We start from the raw sequence: 7,141 nt of genomic DNA on the forward strand, positions 1-7,141 counted from the left end.
AAAATGTTATCTCAGGTCCAGGGTGTACTTTTCAGAACCAGATCAGGAAGTAAAAGCATGAAGCAGCAAAGCACTGTTGGCCAGGCCATCCACCCCAACACAGGAGACTGATTCAGGCTGCCTGGATTCAGACTGCCGATTGAAATATGCTTAAGCTTCCCCAGAAGAATCCAAATGACCGGACCTTTAGCTAGTTCCAGTGAGCTGCTTCTGCCCTCCAGTTTGGGAGCTGTCAGTTCATCTCACCATGGAGCAGGACTATTTTAGAAGGCTTCAAGTGTTCTTTAGGATAAGGAAGAAAAAAAGTTTCCTGCCAGCTGTACTGTAAATTAAGCCATAAAGCTTTACATTTAAAAACAATTGTGAAACACAGCTCAAACAAGATGCCCTCAGGGCTGTGCTCTAAAGACAGCTTTGCCATCAGCTTTGATGAGTACTCAGCTAACCCCACATCTCATTAAAATATTGCTGCCTCTCAGGGAGAGCACTCTTCCTAGAAAGAAAAGTGCATACTGCTCCCCCTCTAAACTCTGGACCTCTGCACATGTCAGAGATGGAGATGCAATTGCCCAGACATAGCAATACAAAACAATAGTTGTCCTTGAAAATTAGAGAGAGGAACTCAAACACAGTGTTAAGAATAAAATCAATAGAAGGCAAGAGAACTGAAAAGTTTCTACTGCTGCAAAACCAACTAGCCAAAACCTCATCTGGCATTAAATGGCACAGCTGCAGTGTATTTAACACAGCAATATTGATTTACACCAGCTGAGAAGCTATCCCAGAACTTGTTTGTAAAATAAGATCAGCATTTAGGGTAAGTTTCAAATGCTTTAAATCTGGGAGGGCTCAAAGAAGAAACGACCTTCTGGCTATAAGTTGTATTTGAAAGGGACAGAAGGCAAGGCAGCTGAGATTTGGCATGGTGCTGCATTCAAACACATGCTGGGAGGAGATGCAGATGAAAGCTGTCCTTCTAAAAGTCAGTTTGCATCGCACTTCACTCACTGGTGCACAGCAGATTGAAGAGGGCATGCACGTTCTTGTGCCAGAATTACATTGCGTACAACGATAACTCACCAAGAAGAACAAACGAGTCTGTTTGCTTTCTTGAAACAGCATCACTGAATGGCTTAATGCATGTCAGAAGGGCAAAAAAAAATACAAGTTTTTTTTTTCTCAGCTGTGCGCAAGAGCCGATGGATTGGGATGGGGTTGTGCAAGGATTGCATTAAACCCCACGGTACATTTCCAAGCCTTGTTTGTCTGAACAATTGACTCTGAGCACAGACACTTATCAATAGAAGCCTGAACAAATTTCAGAACAAGCTTTATTTTATTTTTTTGCTGACTTGAACATCAAGGTGTTCCAGGGTTGCAGTTGCTGTAGCAACAGGAAGGAGCTTATTAAATGATCAACCTGAAGGCCAAAGCTATCAGAGCTGAAATGACCAAAAGTTAATGTTTAACCTAAATCCTCTTATTTGTTTAAAAACATGCAGCTCACTTTGTATTAGCGGTTGCCTTGTGGAGGTACTTCAGAAATAGCTGTGCAGCCATGAGACCATTGAAATTTTCATGTGTATCCCAAATAACGTCCAAATCCTCAGTGGCACAGGCTCCGACAGCTGCTTCCTACCAGAAATCATGTAACACCAGACTCAGGCAGGGAGCTGCTTCCTCTGATCTTTTAGGTCTGACAATCACTTGAAACACATGTCTAAGGATGTTCTTCTCAAAGATCTCCACAAACTAATGGCATTACACATTATTTTAAGAGGTAATGAGAATGAGCGTGAATCATTTTTAACCTCATTAGAGTCTGTCCTTTGGACAACTGTTCTGGGATGAGTTACGCTATGCCTTGGGCCCAGCAAGTAGAACCAAATGGAAAGAGATTGCTGCGGCAAAATTAAGTGACCCATCCCCTCCTATTGCTTCAACATGTCTAGCCTCCCTTAGTGCTTTTTCAAGTGTCTGGCAGGTTATTCCTTTCCCAGCTTTCAACATGAACTTTTCATCAATGAAAACCTGTGAACAGCCAGGAGGGACCCCTTAGCTGAGGCTACTTTATGCTTGCCCTCCAGCTGAGCAAGGACACTCCAAGGAAGGCTGCAGAGATACCTCACTTGGTCAGCTCCTATTTCAGGATCAAAGCAACACATCTTTGGCAGTCATATACTGAAGGAGGACTTCTGTAGACCACTGCTTTCAGCAATTTTCTGCAGTTCTGATCTGCCCAGACCAGGTCCCATATGTCTCTGACTATACCTATCCCTACTGGACACAGCTCTTAATGAAAATTAAAAGGAAAAATGCTTCTCTACTTCCTACTCCCTAACTTAGCTCAAAAAAAAAAAGTTATGTCTGACCTGGAGATACTCCTCTCCCAAGAGGGAACTGCAGACAGATCTCAATTGCAGATAGCAGTCGCTATCACAACACATTGTAGTCAGGAAAATCACCATGTAAAATAAAGCTGTGAAATATGATAATACTGACCAACAGTTTCACAAAAACAATCTTTATTGCCACTGCTGGTGGAAGAGGGGAACCCAAAGCTCTATAAATACATTAGAGGAGCCAGCTCCAGGTGCAGCTGTCTGTCATGTGCTCAGATCATGCTTTGATGAAAGCTTGTCATCACCTTTGCACCATTACAGCTGGAGGTAGTTGATGGGAAATTTTGTCTTAGTCTAATGCAAAACAATTTGTTTAATTATAAGGAGGTATCATCCTTGCTCGAGCTGTTGGGTCTCACTTGCAGAGCTAGGAAACTGCATATAAAGACTTGAGACACCCAGACACAGTCCTGAAATTTGCCACACCTCAACACATCCCAGTCAGATATTACCTTGCTTGCTTTTTGCTATCCTTCTGTCCCTCATTCAGCATGTTCCAGCTGACCTTGTGAGGGGGCAGAAACACAAATGGGACAGCCGTGCACCACAGCTTCTAGCAGTGAAGAGAAAGCAAGAGGAGCCATCAGGATGGTCACATCCAGTTGTTTTTGTTTTTTTTTTTCAGCTACCTCTATCCTACAGCAAGCATACCACACTCACCATCAGGGCAGCCCAACACACACACACACCCCATAAACCCTACACCAAGCACAGTCATTTTCAGCTTCCTCCCTGCCTCCTTTGTCCTTTCCCCCCACGTTACAGCTCTGCCAGTAAACGAACACAGGTCCCACCAGAAAAGGTTCACCGTGGGTCACCTCTACGCTGATGCTGAGAAAGGACTGCTCTGCAAGGCAGCAGAGATATTTCCACAAGGGTGAGGATTAGAGCACATGCTGAGCCATCCTGCGGAGGAACCCTCCAAGTGGTAAACCCCAGAACATAAACAAACCCACCAAAGCTCAGCTTCACTACTGCACCATCCCCTGGCTGTTTTCTGAAACCAAACTCCAAGGAGGAAGTGCACTTGGACTTTGCATGCATACAGTCGGCGTTGAAAGAGGCTGGGAAGGATGCCTGTGAGTCCCTTCTCCCAAAAACACTGCCCATGTTTCAATCTAGCTGCAATCTGCAGACCTGCAGCTGTCAGAGTCAGCTCTCCCCGTGCTTGGTAATCCGAGGCTCTGCAAGCAAGCGCTCACTGCTTGCCTCTCCTGCCTTCCTAAGGCAACACTTGCTCAGCAAACACAAATATGTTTACTGTGGAAACTTTGTACTTGCCTTACTGCCCTCGCTCTTTGCCAGGTGTTTTTCTTTTTATACCCACAGGAGATGCAGAGCCATGTTCTAATATAGAAATATAGATTCGGGTGCAAGTGTTTATTAATAAACAGGTGGGCAAATCTATTTGCTTACTGCCTCATTTGAGTGATTTATTCAGTTATTTTTAGACCTCTTAGACTCAAAGCAGCAACATCAGGGACTGGCTATTGTAATAAAACCAGGCTACAGCCACAGACTAATTTTTCCAGAGAATAAAAGATAAGTACACACAAGGGCACCCAGCACCAGTTAGCCTTTTTTTTCCCCTCTCACCAGCTTTAAACTGGTGTTTTCCATGATGTTGCCCTGAACTGCTGGGGATAATACAACAGGAAATTCAGTGGTTAGGTAGACCAGAATCTCTTCTAAGGGCTGCAGTACAGAATCACGTCTAAGTGTCCTGGTAGTACAAAAATATACTGCTCTAAGCAACCATATGTATAGAAAAAGAGTTATGTATGTACACGTATGCGTGAGCATAAGACATCAAATTTTTATTTTCTGACTTTAAAAAGGAGTTTGAGATACTACTTTAAAGGAGTTTGAGATACACCTTAAAACCCACTAATATCACTTGCAAAGTGAAAAAAAAAAAAGTGCAAAGCCTCCTGTCCTCAGGGGACTGCTCTCACTTCCTGAGGGTGCAGTCCTATATGGACCTGAAAAGAGGGGACCTGAAGGAACGTGGTCAGATGAGAGAAGGCTCATGAGATGGGGCCCAAAGAATTCCTCAACTATTACAGGTGAGGGTCTCCCAAAAGATTTCACTCTGATAAGGCTGTTCCTGGGCCCTGCCTCCCTCTGCCCACTGTGTGGAGCCTCCCTGAGATGACTGTCATGGGCTTCACGTCCCCCAGGGATGTGGGCTCAGCTGAACTGGCATTTTTGCTGTTCCTAGCATCCTCCTGCTAGCCTGCTGCAATAAGCAGAGTTGATTGTTGACTTCAGCCAAATAAGCAAGCATAAATGCCAGTAAAACAAGACATTGCATACATCCCTCATCTGGAAGTTATTTTTGTTTGTATTTATGTTCCCGCATGTTGTCAGGGTGATGTCTGGGCTCAGGCCCACATGTGGAAAAATCTGGACTGTGCCCTGCACTAGGAAACTCTCTAGCTCAGAGGCTAAGTTGCATTTGCTCCTCCCCACTTCCCCAAAAACAGCCTATATGCTTGCCTTTAAAGCTCAGCGTACAGCCTCCTCTATCCCAAGAGGAGGAAAATAAAGAGTTGAGAAGAGGCTTGTTTTCACAGTATGACAGTGGAGCAGGAGGAAGTCCTCAATTCTGTGCCAGGAGAAGAGAAACAAGCACACGTCCAGACAGGAACACGATCCCCTAAGTCACACTTCAGGGTGCAGCCTAGTTCTGGCCACCTGAACAGAGCCAGGGGTCGACCTTACATACCCCTGGGCTAGGCCAGGCTCAACCCAGGCCCTGAGTTCAGATACCTTGGTCAGAACACCTCAGCTTCCTCCCAGCCAAGCACGGTTCATCACTGTGTGGGCTCAAACACAAGAGAACAGTGTTTACCCTCAAGCCACTTTCACCCCTGCAAGGACCCTCTTTTCCTCAAAACAAACCTCAAGGGGTTCAACTATGTCAGTGACGCCTTCCCCAGCACATTACCTGCTGAAGGCTCGTTCCTCAAAACATCTCTGCACAGGCCAGCTGCTCCTCCCTGCAGACTTTCCTTGAGTAGTCTTGGAGAGGCCTGCACCCAAATAGTTACCCCTGGCCTGCCACAAGCACCCCATTACCACCCCACCCAGCCCCTGAGCTCCTCCCCTTACAGGGGCCTGGAGCTGCCCTCTGCTGAGGTCTCTAATTAGCCCCAGGCCCTGCGGGGAATCACACATCCCACCTGGGACCAGCCTGAAGTCATCAACCCTGAGCAGGGAGGTGCTCAAGCACAAACAGGGTAAAGCCAAGGCTCTGATAAATTCAGTAAGACTTTAGCCTTTGCTGACAGAGCCGAGACTTCCCTTGAGTGAGACCATTTTTTTGTCTTGGTCTCCGCACTCAGAGCCTGAATGGGACGGGCTCCAAATCCGTGTTCTGCTTATCAACCTGGCAGCCACAGGCACGTAGATCAAACACGAGGCAGGACATCGGGTCTGCAAATCACGTTTCCACCTCTGTCAAGGCGGCCACCAGTGTCCCTGTGTCTGTCTAACAATGTAGGGGAGTTAAAGCCACTGCATTGCCTAAACAGTATCTCTGACCAGAGAAAGCAAAGCAAGGTGGAGGGTACAGTTTAGAAACGACTGAGAATATGACCTAGAGGATCTGAACATCTTTTCTCTGCAATATTTTCTCTTTTCCCTCATGATGGTAGCTGTCACATTGCAACGCTAGTCAGAACTATCACTGTGTTGTGGCTGCCTCCAATTAAAGGCCCTAAAAACTTTAGCTGAGTCTTCACATCTCTTCAGTGTTGCATTTGCCCTGGAATATGAAAAGGGCCTTGTCATGAAAAATCATATTTCTGGGGTTGCTGAAAAGTGAGGGAAAAGTCAAATTCAAAGATAGCTGCTGAGGTTTGAACAAAACCAGACAGTTCTCCTGAAAATTCCCATATGACAAAATATATATCTGAAAAAAGAAAAAAAAAAAAAGAAGAAGAAAAAAAAAAGACAAAATCTGAAGCTTATTTGACAGGAAAGTTTTGACTGGTGGAAGACCTTGACCAGGCAGGAGAGAGGAAGCTCAGAGAGTAGAGACAAAGGGGTTATGGAGAGTCGTCCACTGCCTGTACTAACCTTCGTGACCCACGGTCCCAGGGCTCCTCCATTAGTGTGGACACAGATGTGACTCATAAGGGCTCTTCAAGGACAAAAGTTGAGAGAAGTGCTTTCACTGGATTGCACTCCTTGCTCTCGCTGCATAGCTGCATGACCTCAGTAAGTCCCCAAACAACACCTCACTTAAGTAAAACCCTCAGCAGGCTATGAAGTTTTGCATACTTTTGTCTTTTACATTAGCTTATCAATAGAGCTTTTCTGGTAAAATCAAGACATGTTCAGTTCACAAGGGAAGCCTCAGTGGCAAGAAAACAAGAAAGAAGCACCATTTCAACGTAGCCAATTTGAGGGACCAACCCAGTAGCTCTGGGACCTGAACCAGGACAGCCAACATCCCCAGTAACTGCCTGCCACCACATTAGCAGTCCAGCTCTCTCTCATGCTCCCTCATATCTTCTGGCGAACAATTTTGGCATTTCCTAGTGAAATTGAATTTTTTTTTTTTTTCTGAGCAGCCCTAACTGTTCTTTCTTTGTCCTGCCCATCTGATTAAACTGCCTGCCTCTACAAATATACTGCGTCTATGTCACAGAGACCCTACTTATGAGGTTTCTGGGTGGATTACACGTACCTAAGTAGTCACTATGAACAAGGCAGGCAAAAACCTGTCTCTC

General features: G+C 45.4%; 1 protein-coding gene across 1 annotated transcript in view; it reads right to left on the reverse strand.

Annotated features, from left to right (window-relative positions):
• The window catches only part of LOC310880010 (uncharacterized protein), a 96,977-nt gene extending 91,500 nt beyond the window's left edge, over positions 1-5,477 (reverse strand). The window contains exon 1 of the mRNA XM_083795128.1: positions 5,353-5,477. The gene's annotated coding sequence lies outside the window, so the exon portion shown is untranslated. The remainder of the gene's footprint in view (positions 1-5,352) is intronic.
• Between the last annotated feature and the right edge of the window lie 1,664 nt (positions 5,478-7,141).

Source organism: Anser anser, assembly GCF_964211835.1.
Source record: "Anser anser genome assembly, chromosome: 12".
NCBI classification, from domain to species: Eukaryota; Metazoa; Chordata; class Aves; order Anseriformes; family Anatidae; genus Anser; species Anser anser.